The following is an 18703-nucleotide window of genomic DNA, read 5'->3' as shown; positions in this document are numbered from 1 at the left end:
ACCGGCTAAAGCATGTTTCCAGACTGTTCTTTTCATTAATAATTTCCAGAGAAGAGGGAAAAATATGTTCCCTATGGCAGGTTTGGAGATGCCCCTTCTGGTTCTCCTGCAGCACCACCAAGTGATTGGAAGCAGGAGCTGCTCAGACATGATGGAGACAATGGAGCTGAACCTCTCCTAGAAAATCACAGGCCACAGTGAGCTGCAAAACCTTCAAGGACAGTAAGTAACTAAATAAACCCAGCTGACTGTGTGTACCTGATCTGGGTATAGGGACACTGTGTTAGGGAGCTTAAAATACAGCTGGCATAACTCATCCTGTTAAAATCAAGAGGCGTTTTATCGTGGGTTTCTAATGGCAGTGGCACTTAGCCAGAGCTGGGGGCTACAGAAAAGGATCCTACTAAGCAGTGCATCAGAAGACCAATATTTATTAGTGATGGTTTTCTTGTGGTTATAAACCTTGTTGCCAACATAATTTGTTGCCTTGTTCCCAAACTGGAGTTTTTTGCATGGCGTTTCTGCAACTCTTTCTTCCCAAGCTTTTCAGGCTGTCATGCGTGCCAACAGAGTGCACTGCTAGGTAGACAACAAAAATCTCTTCCAAGGAGAAGTGTATGCTTGTGAAAAATTGAGTGGGACCCTGTGCTTCAAACACACAGTCCTGTTGTCATAGATATGATCATGAGGAAAACACAGGGATTTAGAAAGGGAACAGAGAGAAATATTTATTTTGCTGTAAAATGTGACCTTGCAAATGTGCATATCAATTAAGCAGCATCTGCCAAGAAGTTTTTCTACAAATAGAAATCTAAAGAGCTTGCATAAAGCTACTTTTGTCTTTCTGAAAGAAATGGCTGGATGCCCACATGAATACTGTATCTTCACCAAAAATGTGTATTTTTAAAAATCTCTTATCAGATATACTGGGATGAAATTAGTCTTGAGAAAAAATGCTATTGAGAGCCAAAGGAAATTGGAAATAAGAAACTCCACAGTTGCAAATGCCAGTTTACTTCTTTTCACATGAGCTTGCTGAGAAAGAACAGAACTCTTGTGCCTCCTAAATGTTTTAATAACTCTTCCAATATCCAGCTCTGAGAGGGAGAGTGCTGTGGGCATTCACTTCATGTTGAGTGCAAGAGAGAGACAAAGAGTCTGAAAGATCAGAGCTCATTCTGGATAAACTAACCCATAGCTTAGGCAAACATAGAAATGCCTCTTGACAGAATGAGCTTATATTGTACTGAATAATTAGGTGTACTTACCTGCAGTGGTTTGGTTTTGCATTTCTTTTTGTTATGCCTTTGTTAAGCTTTCTGATAGAAATAAATTTCAGGAATTTTGTTCTCGAGAGTTAAAAAATGGGGGGAAGGGGACAGATAGTCTTGAGTCTGGTGGGTGACCCTGGGAAATAGAAAAGGGAGGGAGAGACATTAAAGTGAATCGTAATGTTTCAGCTGGATTATATGATTTTGGGTCTGTCCATTTTAAGCAAAGCAAATGATTACTAAAGGCCAAAATGTATTGTAAATTACACAACCAGAAAGTCTTAGCTTTACACACATATCTTCCTTTTTACCTTTTTCTTTTTTTTCCCTTTGAAAAAATACATTGCTCATAATCTGTTTCTCAGGAAAGGAGGAGGAAATAGGCAGCTTTTATTAAACCTCTACATTGGCTGACATTGTCTCAATTCTGAGAGATGCTAACTACTTATCCTTGAACCTGTAATTGCTGAGCACAGGTTGATGGCTTGTGACCACAGCACACAATTTGATAGATTAAACTCTGTCAATCACCCCAGTAACTAGGCCCACAAATTCTACCTTATTTTCACACACAGAGCTTTGCCCAACTTCTTTTTTATGTGAAGGACCCGTGAAAGCTGAAAGACATGTTGGATGGACTCTGTTGATTTTCCTAGTTTTATCCTCAATATCCTGGAAAAAAACCAACTTTATGTCAATAGTTTCAGTCCGTTCCTATTTTTAAAACATAAATCTTCTTTATCAAGCAGAATTAATCGTAAGCTGCCTTGTGCTTGTAGTTGATAACTGTTCCTGTAACATTCTCTTAATATGTACCTGATCAGATTAAAGATTTGGCAAAAAATTAGTTCTGCATCTAAATGTTTTTTGAACGCTTCCAGGGATGGTGATTCCCCCACTTCCCTTGGCAGTCTGTCCCAATGCCTGACAACCCTACCAGCAAAGAAATTTTTCCTAATATTCAAGCTAAACCCCTGCTGATTCAACTTCAGGCCATTTCCTCTTGTCCTATCATTTGTAACTTGGGAGAAGACTCTGACCTGGCTACACCCTCCTTTCAGGTGGATATAGATACCAAATAGTTTCCCCCTAAGCCTCCTTTACTCCAGGCTAAACACCCCCAGCTTCTTTAGCCCCTGCTCATTGGACTTGCTCTCCAGACCCTTTGCCATTTTTGTTGCCCTTCTCTGGATGTGTTCCAGCACTTCAATGTCTTTCTTACAGAGAGGGGCCCAAAACTGAGCATAGGATTTGAAATGCAGCCTCACCAGTGCCAAGACCAGAGGGAGAATCACTGCCCTGGCCCTGCTGGCCACCGTGTCTGATGGTGGATGGCAGAGTTTGACTCTCTCCAAGCATACACTATTAGAGCCATAGGTAATTCCCCGATTCCCTGGAATGAAGATTGCATTTCCAAACTCTGCTCTCTTCTCACAGCCTGAGAGATTCTTTGTTGGTGCAAGCAGTTCTTTGTTGGATCTGGCAACAATATGGTGGCATTATAAACCATTGACCAGCAAAGACAACTTTTATTTGCCTCATTTCCCAAGAGGAAAAACCACAGTCAAAGTCTAAACACGTGCCAATACTTTATGACCTCTAAATCTGCATCATTTTACAAAGAACTTATCGCAAATGGAAAAATGTTTCTTTGCTGTAAAAGAAAAGGAGATGAAGTTTTCTTTGAAGATAACTGAGCCATGACAGTTAGAGCATTTCCATGGCAATGGCTTACACACAGTGCAGGTAGTGTTGTGCAGCAAAAATTGGTGCTACCTGGCTTTGTATGCCGAGTCACTGTCTGCCAGCAGCTTCCTGATTTGCAACTTGCACTGGTTGAAGTATCCAGTTTATTTTCTACTTGCCTGATTTTTCAAGTGGAGCTTTGGGTTTGAAAGCAAACATAAAACTTCTTTTCTTTTTTGCTCCTTTTCTTCATGCTGGGTGTTTTTCTGTCAAGGTGTCCTAGCTGGGTGGTAAGAAAGGCAGTTGGAATACTATGCATTTTGTTGCATTTAATCAGGCATGAGAGAGTGTGCAAGAAGAGCTTTAGCTGACCTTTGTGTGTAGTACATAGTTAAATGTGGAGTCACCTTCTCAAAACCAAGGACAAAATACTTCTGGTCATGAGTCCTGGTCATTAGCTCAAAACATGAGAGTTTGGCTGTGGAAACTAAGAGGGACTTTTGGAGATTTTAAATGGATATCAATGGCCTTTATGAGGAGTGGAAAAAGATCTTTGTGACCTTGACACTCATTCTTATCTCACAGGTCTTGTTATGATTAGGCAATTCATTTAGTTCAAGTAATTTGTGGAACGGTTTATGAAGTAAATTTGACTTGAGTTCCTAAATTCATTGGAAACCTGGTAGCATGAGTTACGTTTCCAACCTCATGTTGTAATTTTCAGCAAATTTTGTTCAAGTAAAAATAATTTACTAATAAAACTAGAGAAATGCTTGATTCTGTAAACATAATTCAGTTTTTGCCTGCAGAACTGCTGCTTTTATTTCAAAATCCATGTTCTTACAAGCTCCTCTTCCTCAATCCTCGTTTTAGAATTGTTTGGAAGTGTTTGCATGTGTGGTACAGTAAAGTGTGTTTTCCATAAAGCTTGATAGCTAAATTCCTGGCCATTCTGTCTGTTCGTCTTCCAAGGCAGGATGATATCTCACCACAGAAAGCTGCTGTGTCTTCTCGTGTTTTAGAAAATGACCCATATGATAGCACGAATATCTCCAGTCTAACTCAACTGACTGGTGCACGTCCTATTAAAATTTTGATTACACCAACATAGACTACCTGGTGAGCAGTGCATGTTCGCCACTTTCCTGGGATATTTTTATGCTGGTATTGCTGTACCGCAATCCCTCTACAGACATTTAGGTACATTTCCATCATGGTGCTGCAGTCAAAACAGTAACCACAACTTAGTTCAGTGCTTAAATCTGTCTCTATCTCCTGTCTTCCTGTTTCCATTTTCATGTGTTTTAATATGTGAGGTTAAAATAAAAATCTTTCTGGAATAGATGGCAAATAATTGGCTTCAGCTTCTCTTCTCTTCCCTTTCCCCACTCAACCCACCTGGGCCTATGTTTATTGAACTCCATACATTGTCAAGACAGTATTTGTAAATGGAATTTAACTGAAGGTGAGCAGTACAAATGTAATAATATTACACAACTCTTGTTTAATTTTGAAAGCTCCATCCTCTGCAACAGCGCTTATAATGGACGGTTCAAGCTGAATTATCCATTATTGCTCCCAAAGTTTACAATTAAACTATCGATCAAAGCTGGCAGAAAATTCTCAAGCAGTCTGGGTGTGTACCAGGCTTGTTTTAGATGCAGGCTGAGGGAGAGGAAGCCAGAAACAGCCTTCAGCTAATCCTCTTAGTGCTAACTGTCCTGGATGCAGCAGTGATTATGTATCGTGCTTATACAGTTTTAATAGCGCAGGTCCTATGCAATTTGCGACCTCTATTTCTGCCTGGAAAGATTGGAGCTTAACAGGTTTGGATCCACAGGGAACCAGCTTCGGCTTTTAGGCTTCTTCAGACACTGCAGAATGCATCTTTTCTGGGGAATTCCACAATAAAATGACTGTTATTTATCATTACAAACCTCTTTATCATTTAGTCAATAAAAGGCCTCTCTCTCTCACTTTTTTTTTCCATGGTGTGCTCAGAGTCAGAAATCTGTATTAGTCTCCCCTGGCCTGAAGGCAAGAGATGTCAAATGCTAAATCATGATCTGCCCTGGCTTTCTGGCTAAATTGTGTATGAAGGCCTGAGGCAAAAAGGTGCACATGCTCATTATTTGAAACAGAATGATTTTTTCCCCTTTCTTTCCTTTTTTTAAAAAAACATATTGAGACATATATGGTAACACACATACAGTAAGCTTCTGAAAAGTATCAAACCTGAAACAAACCAGCCAGAGCTAAATATCTCAAATATATATGCTTGCAGATTGGGAAATTGGAAAGGGATTGTCAGGAAAAATCAGATGATCTTCCCCTTTTGAACTTTTTGTTAGCGGTGGAGAAAAAAGTGTTAGGAGTTGACAGCAAGGTGACAGATGTGGTATATAATGCATCTGGTGAATACACCCTTCTTTTTTTGGAGGAGGGAGGAGAAGTTTGAAATGAATCTTAGTTTGATATTGGTCAGGAAACCCTTATGGAAACATATTTTAAAGCCTAGGATTGTTTTGCAAACTGTTTTGTGTGGTTTTCCATCTACTTATTTGTTTGCAGTTTGTGATAGATCACCTTCCTTACAGGGCATTTTTACTACCCCAGGTTGACAAAGAGACTTTTGTGAAGAGGTTTTAGGACAGTTATCCCTTGGGCAAATTTTTGCGTGAACGTATTTGCATATATTTGCCAAAGTCCTTAAATTCTGTAAGTAGTCTGTGAGGGATGTATAATGTATACCAAAATGTAGGTGGAAAATTTATTTAAAGGGTCATGACTGTCTTGAAGCAAATTTAAATTTGTTATTTATTTATTTTGACACTAGGGAAATGTTCAAGTTTGTTGTTTTCCAGTATTTGTACAGCAGAAGATGACAAGGCTCTTCTATAAAAGCATATGAAACTTCACTATTTCCACATTGTGGACTGGAGTTTCAAAAGCTGCAATGAAACCTGGGGAGTTCCTCTGGAGAATCTAAACAATGTATGTATTATTTTTAGTGCTCAATATTTCCTGTGTTCAACAAAACATTCTACATATTTATGCTGACCACCTGCTCTCAGTGTGAGCATGAAAGCAACCACAACTTGGAGAAGAAAAAAGGACCGTGCTTAACAGGGATGTTATGTTCAGCCAGAAAAAAATTTGACATTGCAAATTCAATTTATGTTCCAAAAGACAATTTATTCAAGTGCTTCGTTGCTAGTTACAAATGCTGGGAATGAGCTGAGGCTGCGTGAATTCAGATACTCTGTTTCTGAAGGGTTTGGGGAAATTATATGATTGGATCAAAGTTTTCAGGGAAGACCCCTCAATGGGATGACATGTCACTGGCTGACACCTCCACCTAAAATCAAACTCTGTGAGCTCAACATCTTTTGAACCATTCCATTTCCAATTCTCAGTGGAGGGTTTTATTTTAGATATATCTTAAATAGAAATTGGTTTGGTTTAAAATGTCACTGATTTATTAGAACTATTCTAATATGCAATTTTTTAGTTATCGCTGAAATGGTCTGCATTGTCAGTGTGATTTTTCCCAATTTAAAATAATGCATTTTGAGAGCCCTTATATCCTGGTCTTTGTAGTCAGATAAAAAATGAGGCTGCTCTGTACACATCACTGGTTCTGTATTTCTTCCAGAGAAAATGATGTCCTCTTGAAATTACTTGAGCTTTTCCCCAGCTGTCACATATATAAGAGTGAAATTAAGAAGAGGACTATGGTTTTCAAAAACTAACATAATCCCTGCTAGTTTGTAAAGTTCAATTAAAACCATCTTTAGGAATTTAACATGCAGAAATCATGCCTGACATTGATCGGAACATAAGCAAGTGAAATAAGTTGATGTTTTCATGCTTTTCCTATTAAAAACAAAACCAAAAAAAACAGACCAATATAAAACAGACATTCCACACATGAACTTTTCAACAATTTCACTTTTTCCTTCAGGTTATGGTAGAGCTTACTAGAAAAGAAAAGTCCTTATTAAGCACTACACTTCAGAAGCAATAAGGGTCTCATATAAGTTTTGACAGAATCTGCTTGCTTCTACTGTTTAAGCATGAAACAGTTCTGTGCTCCTTCCTTCTGAATGTAATCTTCTATGTTTTCCAAAGTTTGACTTCTCTGCTGCCTTTTTGTTTCCAAGATATCACATGCTCTTTTTCTACATACATCCCAAGTTCTTCAGTAAAATTCTTCTGGAACATCACGGAAATGTAGAATTTAAGAATTATATTTGTCCCCTAAATTTTATTGCAGAATTCTCATGGGGGTTCAGTTTGCTTGATTTTTTTAAAAATTTTATTTTTCTTTAAAACTGAATCCAGTGGGACCATGTATTAGTGCAACATGTCCTAATTCTTTTTGTACTTTGATTGTCTCTCAAAATAATTCCACTGAAAGCATAACAGTTTCACCAAAATAAAGTGGTCAATTAGACCCATAGGTTCTTTATTCGTTACACAGGAGCAGAAAATACTTGGGACTGAGAGACTTTTAATTATTGCCTCTTTTCAACTTAATCACAGTGCCTAACTTTCTTTAAAAACATTTTAAAATTTACCAACAGAGGAAAAAAATAGTAGTGCACTTCCAAGATGAGACCTTATATTGACACCCTTTGTCATACTGTAGGATTTTATGCCTAGTTAGAAATCATAAAAATTAGATTTGTAATGTAAAACCTAAATAGCACAGATGTGTATCTGTAAGAAGCGAGAATCACAATTATATAGTCTGAACTCGCTATATGATTCTGAGGTTATGTATTTCATTAAAAAAATACATTTTTAACTGTTTTCTCCTTTTTTTTTTCTTCAGCTTGGCAAGATGCAGGAAGCTAATCTCGCTGTCTGTGTCCTCCAAACTGGAGCTTCTTTCAAGAAAAGAATACTTCAATGAATGGAACTGTTTACATACTTTTAATGATGTGTTTGTTTTAATTTAGTTGTAAGTTCATCCTTCTGTAGGATCCATCTGAATCTTATCCCCCAGCTATATGTGTAATTCAGGCTTCCTGTTTTAAGGTCATCCCTAATACAGAAAATTGTCATTATATTGGATATAAATGCAAGGAGGGATTTTAAAAGGTTCATGAGCTTAGTATAGGTTTTCTTATTTCAGAAGTGAGCTTCTGTATACTTCCCATGTGGGATCTCTGGATAAAATTTTTGTTAATATCCTTATACAACTCAGAGCAAGAGCCAGAGAAAAACACAATATGTAAACCATTCTTTCTTGTTTCTCATGGATTTACTTTGTTCATCTGAAAAATAGATTTATTTTAGTTTCTTAATTTATAGTTCCTACAGCATGTGCATGTTAAAATCCATATACGAAATGAATAAAGGAACTGCACCCTGTCTTTTAGCTCAGCAAAATTCCATCAGTTGCAAATAGAAGCAGCATTTCTGTAGGAACATTTTGAGATTTTATTTTTTAACCATAGTCTCTGCAGCATTTGGTACCACCCTGTCAGTTCCATGATTGGGCTACTCAGGACTTGAATCAGTCAGGTGCTAAATGTCTGTCACTGTTGTCCTGTCAGACGTGGCTGTGTTTGCATGGCTGATCACACTCCAGACCCTCTGCATTCTTGATGTGTGGGGGGATGCTGGAATCTAGATGTAAGCTGAGCTTTAGAGCAGTATGAACTTGGTAAATGGGACAGACCTGGGTGCTCAGCACATTGCATCACATTGCACAGATGACAACCTGAGGACTGTGTACATCACCTGGCAAAATGTCAGTGATCAGTCTGGGGTTGCTTACCATGCTCTAAGTGTAATTTAAGCCACTTGCTCTGGTGGAGTTCTGCTTGCATCCACTTGTGCCTTCTACTCCAAAACAGGAATCAAGACGACAAAGCCTTAGCTTGTTGTCAGGACAGCAGAAAGCTTGGAGGGTGGGAATCTGGCTCAGTTTTTCTTGCAAAGGGCTGTGGAAACTTTTTTGTCTCAGCCTGAGAAGAAGAGAGGGCTGATGGGTGGGAAGAACGGGGAAGGAAAACTGGTAAGCCGATTTGATACCAGCACAGGAGGCAGTAGGGAGGCATTTTTTAAAAGCTGATCCACCAGCACTCTTGAAACCACCTGTGACACTTTTTTTTTTTTTTTTTGTAGTGTGGCAGCAGTTTGCCTTTTTAACTCTTCATGTTCTATCCTTCATTTTCATAATCCTAAATTATATATTGTCTGAGACTGGTGCTTTCTCTTTCCTTTATTTCTAAAGTACACAGCGAGCATGGCCATCTCCCTGTTGTAGCCTCCAAGTACTGCTGGATTACAAAGAGCGAGCAGCAAAAAGAAGAATGGACAGTTATTGACACTGTGTTTATAGGGCCACTGGCAGACTTGCATCTTGCCACTTGGGTGCTGGAATTAGATTTTAAAATCAAACATTATTTTCTGTAAGGAAGCATTTATTTTCAGAGTCCTTGGTACACAGTGGCCTGAATACTGCAGTCATAATTCTGGCAAAACTCCCAACAGACATCTAAGTTACTTTTTCCTTGATTCAGGTCTGCTGGACTCTGCTTTTCAGTACAAATACATCATAGGCCATATGTGGCCTAATTCCTAGAAGTTCTGAGCAGACCCACTGTATGTTGCCAATAAAGGGAATGGAGAGAAAGAGACAGCTTGAAAGGTAGTTAATGAAATTATTCATGTTGCTTTTATAATTACATTTATAACTGCATCATCATAATGTGATGTGTTGATTAGTATCTGGAGCAGTTCATATAATTAAACCGAGCATAGGGAATTAGCAGAGGTAGAGAAACACCATGGTGCTGTTTCTAGCACAGTTCTGCTCACAGCTCTTTGACAGATTGAGAGGTGACCACAGTGTGAGAACTGATGGAGAGGCACTGGCTCCCTTTCTTTGCATGCCTCTTGTGTCTCTAAAGGGAATTTGCCACTGCAGCATCAGTGTGGTGGGTGTTTGGGACTGGCATTTCCTGGGTGCCTGATCTTGCAACCAGAAACCACCCAAACATCTGCTCCTTTTCCATCCATGTCTGCAAAGTTTGCCATGATCTGCTGCCAAAAATTTGTATTCAGCAGCACACTGCATTTGAAATGCACTGTAATACTTGGTCTGAAAGTATTACACGTGAGCAAAAACCTCACTAAAGAAGGGAAATTTGTACATTGCCTCTGGTCTAGACTTCAGCTTTGACCATTAGCAAAAGCATTGTTTTCTTTTGCCAAGTGCCAAGTTACAGTTGAGTTGGGAAATGTTAGCAGGGCTATATAGCATGTGTAAAGGACTTTGAATGTGGAGTTTAAATAGTTGCAGTCATTATAGAATATTGAAAAATATTGGGTATGAACAATATTTGTGTTCAATGAAGTTCCATGAGAATGACAAGAATCACACGAGTCTCTGCTAGTCCAGAAAAAAACCAGTTTCTGCTAAGGAAAAGAAGTGGAAATATATCTTTAGGATCAAGATTAGAAGAGGAGATCCGGTTTTGGAGATTTTCTTGTTTGTATATTCTAAGACCATTGACTCAGTGACTTATCCACAGATGAATAGTGCCAGAGGATTCAGAGCCATAAGATCCAATGCCATGTTGTTTAGCAAAGAACAAGAAGGAAAAAGACACAATCCAAAGGTTTAGTTTTACTTTGTAATGCTTTCTATCTTGCCATATTTTTTAAAATCTCCTTTCAGATGTGTTGTAAGGTGATGGCAGTGTACAAAATGATCTTATGGGGTTGGAGAGAGTTCAAGGAATTGTGGCAAATTAATCAAGTGTCTAATCTGCATTTTATGTGGGTGCTTGAAAATAGTTCACAAATATAATAACTGTCTTGTAATAATCCTCATAGGTTCTGATAAAAATATATGTTTGAAGGCACTTTGTATATGCATATTGCTTATTTCCTGGCTGTATTCTGAGCCACATTGAGATAGCAATGTCAAAGTGTTGACATCTCTGTGATTTAGGTTCTTTTTACTTTTTACACTCATGAGTATTTGAACTCATGGCTGTTTCAATTTTCTGACATTCATGGTAAATTTGCATTCCTTTTCTGGAATATTCCTTCACATTCTCGTTCAGAAAATGTCTGCTATGTAATATTTATAACACAAGCAGAGACACTTGTGCTAGTCTGCCAGCTTTATTACACAGACTTGACCCTCTCATTGCTAGATGTCAGTGTAAAAGTATACTTACTATTACACTTTATTGCACCAACAAAGACAAAGATAATAAATTAATATTTTGACTGAGTTGTCTCTACATTTATAGGAAGATCTACTCTGCAGTCTGTATACTTCACTTCAAAAATGCATCTGTATTAATCTGTGGTAATGGTACAGAATAAAATTTATTCTACAATTTTGAGAAACTATGGTTTAATTAAATTGATCTACTGAGTGCTTGAAGGTAGCATGTATGAAATTTATATATAGAGTACACTGTAAGATTCAGTTGTTATCATTAAAAGAATATTATTGCATAAGATAAATGTGATCCACTTATGCCTTTGATTTCTTCTAGTGTCATTTTTCTTTCAAAAATGAAATCTGTTATTTTGAGGGAATCTTTTCTACTGTTAGCAGATTAATGATCATTCCTGACATTATCAGTTCTGCATGCAGTATATAACTTTTGTATGGATTCCTATACTAATATTGTACATCACTGGTGACTGACAGTAACATCTCATCCACCTAAATTTGCAGCCTGATTTCAGATATCGTACCTGACAGCATTCTAATTTCTAAGTGCTCATTTTTCATCTAAATTACTTTTTCTCCATACAGATCTTTGCAAAAGACTATGAACAACACAATCCCTGCCACTTATCATCTTCTCATATTTTAAACTATTTTTTTCCTAGACTACTTGCAACATAAGCAGTTTTTCACATTTAGCTGGGATGCTTTCAAAGAGGATGGTATACACTATATCAAAAATACTTTTTTGTTTGGATGTTCTTTTGGGTGGGTGAGGGCAGGGATTTTTGGGGTTTTTTTGGGGGGTGGTGGTGAAACTGGATCAGAACTTTCTTGAAAAGTTTTAAAAGAAAGTTATTATAAAAGTTTTTAGGTGAGTTTCCTATAGACTTAAAGAAAAATTAATTGTGTTTAGTACCATAAAATGCACATAATGCTCTAGTATGCAACAAACTGTTGTGAGAAAATTTAATATTGTTAAACTTTAATGAGATCTCCAGAGTGAAAGCAAGTCTTGCATATTTTGCTCCCACTGTCTGTAAAAGTTACTTCCAATGTGTCAAATGCTAGATCTGTAGTGGCCCTGCTCAGTGAATGGAAAGTTTAGTTCAAAGTCTCCCTGGACGATTTGCAGTCTTTCCTGTTTTTGCTGAGTTTGAAGACAGCAAGTCCCATGTAGGGCCATGGTCCAACAGGGTGAGCTGTGCCTGTCTTCTCAGTCATACTGACAAATAACACTAATTTGAGATTTTCATATAGAGATTCCAAGTAATTAATTATTATGAATCATTTTAAAAATCAAGAGGCTGAATCAAATTTTTTTTTGAATTATTGTTTTTTCGAATTGGAATAATAAAAAACATTTTAAGAATGAGAATTTTATAGAGTGTCATGGGAACTATGAGTATGTTTCTTCTTCTCTGTGGTTTTATCTCTGGATATCCAGATTTTCTCCAGTCGTACCTTTTTGTGCTGCTAACATACATTCATCACCCACTTCATTAACATATTGAATCTCTGCCTGTTTTTAAAATCCCTTTATTTTATGTGTTAATTTGTGTATTTTTTCCTTTGCCTTATGAATTTATTTTCCTCCTCTTGTCCTAAACTGATCCCTTTTTTTGCTGTGCAGTTGCCTTACATTTTAATTCTGCTTTGTTACAGTATTCCAGCTTCAGTATTCAGTTCAGCTTTCTTTTTTTTTTCTTTTTTTCCCTCTGCCACTGTTCTGCATCTGTAAAAGTTGGCAGGTATTCCAGGGTTCATTTCTAGTAAATTCTTAGATATCTTTCTCTAATGTAAGTCATAAGATCAGTCAGCTTTTACTGCTTACCCCTTGTGTTCCTGTGTGGCTGTTGCTCATACGTGGTTCTTACTGAGTATTTTCTTATGTCTTGCTTGCAAATCTGCAGGGATTATTTCCTTTTCCTGATTCTATTCTGTTTCAGATAGACAGTATACTTTATAGTAGCAAATAAGAAAGAAAAAGGGGGAAAAGAAAATGTATTTATATTATTTTCCTATTATCAGAAGTAAATGGAACTGAATCTTAAATCTTAAGGATTTTGCTGTCCAGCCTGCAGTGTCTTGCGTATTTTTATACATTTCTACATTTTCTTCATGCCTAGGAAGGTCTTAAATATGCACTTTCTGTAATTTTCCCACTGTCCCATGTAGCTGAGAGCTATATTGCTAAGCTTTCTTCATGGCTCCTAGTTCAGAATTTAAATTTGGATACTGTAACTGTAGCAGTGTTTTGTGGCTTTGCCATTAGCTTCTTCTTTTTATAGATGTGAATCCTAAATGTTGTGTGTCTCCCTAACTGTGTGATGCAAAAAGGTATGATTTGCCATTATGGTTCCAGTCTTAAATCCATTCAGCTTCTGAGTCTTTGTGAACAGCTTCATGGAGGTAAAGATTGGGATTATGAGTCATAAAAATGCCATTTTATTTTCTGTATATATATTGTGGTCAAGGAAGAACCAAAGTAATGTTTATAAAAGAACACCCTGGGAAAAGTTATATTGATTTTATCTAGCCTACCCATGCTTTTTCATTTTTAATCTTAGTACTTTCTCTGCTTGACATGAATTTTCCCTCTTTTAGTGTTTTCAGTAGCTTAAATTTACTCACCTTTGGTCACATCAATGCTGGTTGCCACAACTGCTCTCTTAGGTTCCTGGAGCTCCAGGAAGATACTCACTGTCATACTTATGAAGGGGAAGAATAGAAAAATCAATTTTACTTAGATGGCAATTGGAAAAAATACATTTTTGTCCTGCATTCTACTTTCAGGATGTTTTATTCAGCCTGCTTTTCTAGAGGTAGTGCTGTTTGAGTTTTGTGATTTTCTTTAGAGTACACTTCATGCTTGCAATATTAGTAATTTCTTTCCATTAAGGTTTTTTTTTTCCTTTTAATATTTTATGAAAAAAAAAAAATAAAAGCAATGTTGTGTATGTTCCATGGCAGTAAACCTTTTCTGAGGCATGAATGTATTTATTTAAAACATTACTTAGAAATTCCATTTAAACTTCTACACGACTAAGCTGTACACTAGATCATGAAGATTCTGGATTTCCATGGATTCAGGTTTTAAGATTGTTTAAGACTGCAGTGTGAAATGGAGTAAATCCATTCCCAATATGCAAGAGCCATGTCTTGCTTTCCTTTCCTGGTGGGTTCACAGAACAATTATATTCAGGAAAAATAAAATACAATAGTGCAAAGGTAGATAAAGCACATGAAGTTAGTCCATCAGTTTCTCCAGTGAGGGGCTTTGTCACTGACAGAAGTCAGGCTTCAAGAGGATGTGTTCAGCTAAGATAAGAAACCTTCCTATTCCCCGTATAACCTACTTGCTTTACTTATGTGCCATGTGTGAGTGAGAGAAATAAGAAGGGAGAAGAAAGATTTTTCTAAATGTCAGCTACCAGGAAAGGAAATGAAACATGAGTCATCTGTATGTTTTTGGGAAAAGGAATTTTACTGTATATCATGTGTATCTATATTTATATAACTCTATTAAAAAGTTAGATGCTAGCAATAATCAATGAGGACATATAAGACTGTGATTTTTCAACATCAGATCAGTCATGACTAAAAGTCTCCTTTTGCTTTTTCTGTGAAAAGCCTGGAAAATGGAAAATATTATGTATTTAGAATACATTGCATTCAAAGTTATTTTGATTTCTGACCAAAATTTATCTAAATTCTTTTTTTGCCTAGTGTTCAACGGTGCATGAGTGTCTAAGGAAAGCATAAACATCTTCTAAGTTGTTGATTTGAGTATTAAATATCTTTTTTTGTCCTAAGACGTGGATGGGTGCTTTTCAATTATCTTTCTTATGCAAAGGAGTTGCTACTCTTAAGCACTGGGATTATCCTTGTAGCAACTCTCCACTTTCAAATTTTGGTTAGTGGGTTCTCCAAACAAAAGTGTATGTAATGATGTGCATGAAAAAAAGGCCAGGGTATTACGGTTTTAGCTGAAGGCTCTCTATAAAACCACTTTACCCCAGCAATTATTCATGGTCTGATCCATCAGAATATTACATTTAGGAATATTTATTCATAGGATTGAAGCTCAAATCTCTAATTAGTAGAAAGAGATTTTTGCACAAAATATTTTTTGTAACTTGAATATAGGCTCTCAAGCTCATTTTGGTATTACGAGATTCCATCCCAACAGTGTTGTGTGGCATTACCCTGGAACATGAAACAAAAGCTGGAGCTAACTAGCACACTTCCTCGATCTATAGTTGATGTCGTTTTGCTGTTTATACAGAACACCAGGTCTCTGGATAATGAGGATGATGGAGAGATGATAGCTTGATTATCCTGCTGCTGTGCTTTTGCTGGGAACTGATGAATCCTTCACACTTTTTACTATCTCAGGCCAATGGTACTGGGGAGGATGAGAAAAAATCGTCAAGATGACATGTTTGCTGTCCTGTTCCCTGATGGGGCTCCAATGTATTACCTGGATCTAATTATCTCATCTCCAGTTGACAGAGAGGCTTCCATGGCATGCTTTCCATCACTGGGAGCCTCCGCCAAGCTTCCAGTGGGCTGTCTAATAGCTTGATATATTTTTGGACCTCCTGCTCATTGGATGAACAAGCTGAAGTAAATCATGTGTTGACCTCAAAGCATTTATAAACTGTGGAACATTATATTCTCATCAGAGCCATAGGGGCAGTAAACTATAGTTTCTCTGCTGTGAAACATGGTTTTGGTTATGCACTGTGTTACTAGGGTTGTACTTAAACAATAATATATCATTTGTGGCACATGTCGCCTTCTTTATTGAAAGGCAAAACAAAGAGTTGAGGACAAAAATCATTACTACTTTAGCAATTTTTCACAAAATGCTTTTGTTTTGTACTTGACACACAGATGGGACATAGTACTGCAGTGTAAATGATGTACAGCAGCATGACAAATTTCATTTCCTTTATAAAACGAGAATAAGAATAGTGGATGAATTTGGGGAAATGGTGTTAACTTTTTTTTTGGTTAGTGTTAAAAATAAATTAAATAGGGGAATAAAAAAAAAAATTAAAAAAAATGAAGAGATCGATTCCAAGGGAAAATTCCTCTTGGAAACTATTTGAGCCCTTTAATTGTCTTGGCAGATATTGATCAAAGTGCTTAAATGAAAATATTGAAAACAATAAACTCACTTGTTTTGAATCACTGTGATAGTGATAATCCATGACCAAGGAAGAAATTCACACAAGGTGTTAATGCTATGCCACAGCTGGACTAAGCAAACAATAGAAGATCAGTGCTGAGAAAAGTAAACCGTATTCTCTGTATGGCTTTTAATCATGGACGCTTCGGTGCTTCAAACATATTAAAGAAATATAAATGCTGCTTCTCAGTCTTCCTGCTTCAATTTAAACCATCATCACCCGGATGTATTACCATGTGATACGTCACACTGTGAAAGGTGGCTGGTTCTGGGGAAGAGTTTTGAATTTGGTTTTGTTCACATGACATAGATTTGCCTTTTCCTTTTATGGTGGATTTCAGGGAAACATGACCAAAGTCTTTACTATGTTTCCAACCAGCAAATTTTACTTAACATTTCCTTGTTATTAATCTTCAATAAGAAAACAAGAATTGAATGGCTGTAACATGAGAATGTTCCAACCCATGCACAAGCACCAGGATCCCGTATTGTAAAGTGTTGTGCACACATGAAATGGAGCACAAATTAATGAGAAAATTTCCCCTCCTTTCCCAAAACTTTTTGTGAAAGTGTTTTATCTCAGTCCTGTTTGAGGTGCAGGTGAAAACCAGTCCCATGGTCCTAAAATACAACATAATCATTTTTCTCTGTTTCAGCAGGTACTGTTTTGCCATTTTAACAATAGCGAAAGCTAAGGAAATTTTTTTAAGCTATTTGGCTTTGTGACCGCCAAAATCCTCAGTCTGGACTGCCAAATCTAAATTGTAAACAATTAAAAGTTTGAGATTTTTCATATCTACCAGTCTGAGGATGGTGTCTCAGAAAGATAATTTCTGTCTGCAAAGTATGGGTCTGAACACGAACTGTCCTTTGAAGTCCTCTCTCCTCTCTGCTACTGAAATATTACAAATTTCTTTGAAGCAGGTAAGGAAAAGATATCCATGGTAGATAAGTGGAAAAAAAAAAAGACTAGGATTTTTTTTCTATGAACAATGAGCTTATGAAATCTGTGGTTAGGTCCTGTGTGGACTCTCTTGTAGCTAATAGTGAGGTTGCTAATGATGCCATCTTTATCTTAGTCAAGGCACTTTTTTGGTCTTTTTCCTGGCAGATTTGTTTTGGAATTAATTTGCAGTATTCAAAATCTTAGAGACTCAGACACACACATACACACAAAGAAATAATTATACATGCATGATTTCCCCACTCTAAAAGAATGTATTTTGTTTGTACACTTAGAACCAGAGACTGCAGAGACTTGCTTTATGTTTTCCCCAGTGTTATTGTGTTAGAAACTATGGACACAAATCTGGAATAAAATCATGGTGCCTGTCTGCTTTCCCTGCAAATTCCCATCACAAATCCAGTATGATGCCATTTATTTTGTCTACAATTTTAAGTATGAGCTGTAATGATTTGCACTATTTTTATTGTTTTGTGGTTAAGGGTGTTTCCTTCTTTTATCCCCTCCTGTCTGTCTCTACTTGTGTCACAAGAGCTTCAGTCTTATCCTCAGCTGGTCTAAATTAACACAGGTTTGCCTACATTTACATTAATAGTGCTGCATAAACCAAGGATATGGACATGTGTATGGGATCAGCATGAGTCTAGGAAATGAGAGCTAAGTTGCAAGGAAGTATCCAGGACAGAGGACTTGTCTTGGAGTAAATAATTTGCCCTGACAATGTAATTCTTTTATCCAAATGGTCTGCTTTAGAGTATGTTAAATAAAATTGCTGAATTTATTTTTACCAAGGTATATTGAGGTATTTTGCCAGCATGTGGTCTGCAGAGAACCCCTGACCTTGTACTCTGTTCCCTTGAAGCCTAGGGAAAGGTGGGATATATGAAAGAGGAGTGCAATGGAATTTAGTCATAATCTGGGCTGACCATATTCACAACCCTAGTCATAGCTGGATCTGATATTTTAATAGCCCTTGTCTAGGATATACATTTAGAAATCCTTCCTTACATACTGGGCAATACTACCTTGAATACAGAACATTTATTTACTTGGATTGTAGAAAACATGGTTTTTCAGCATTTGTCTAGCTGAATACTGCTTAATATTTTCTTTGTCAAAAGCAGCATCCTGGATGTCTTATGTGTGTATCCATAGCACCTTCTTCTCTGGCAAGATGGAAGATATCTGACAAAAAGAAATCTCAGAAAGATGAACTTACCTCTCTGCTGTTGTAGGCAGAAGCTATGAAAAGACACCTGAAAATCTAGAGAGAATTCTGGGTTAATTGTTCCTCTGTATTTTGCTAACTTTCTGTGGGTAGAGCCTTTTGGCCACCTTATGTGAACATCTAAACTAACTGGGATCAGTCTTTTCTT

General features: G+C 37.1%; 1 long non-coding RNA gene across 10 annotated transcripts in view; it reads left to right on the top strand.

Annotated features, from left to right (window-relative positions):
- Positions 1 to 11285, top strand: part of LOC135303331 (uncharacterized) — a 127966-nt gene extending 116681 nt beyond the window's left edge. For 6 of the 10 annotated variants that reach the window (XR_010364806.1, XR_010364801.1, XR_010364800.1 and 3 more), the window contains 3 exons: positions 81 to 222; positions 5794 to 5951; positions 7795 to 11285. This is a non-coding gene — a long non-coding RNA (uncharacterized LOC135303331). The remainder of the gene's footprint in view (positions 1 to 80; positions 223 to 5793; positions 5952 to 7794) is intronic. The other 4 variants (XR_010364819.1, XR_010364813.1, XR_010364807.1 and 1 more) reach the window with 4 other exon arrangements.
- Positions 11286 to 18703: the final 7418 nt, after the last annotated feature.

This window comes from Passer domesticus, chromosome 1, assembly GCF_036417665.1.
Source record: "Passer domesticus isolate bPasDom1 chromosome 1, bPasDom1.hap1, whole genome shotgun sequence".
NCBI lineage: Eukaryota > Metazoa > Chordata > Aves > Passeriformes > Passeridae > Passer > Passer domesticus.
The sequence above is the reverse complement of the archived record's forward strand: the minus strand, read 5'-3'. Positions and strand labels throughout refer to the sequence as shown.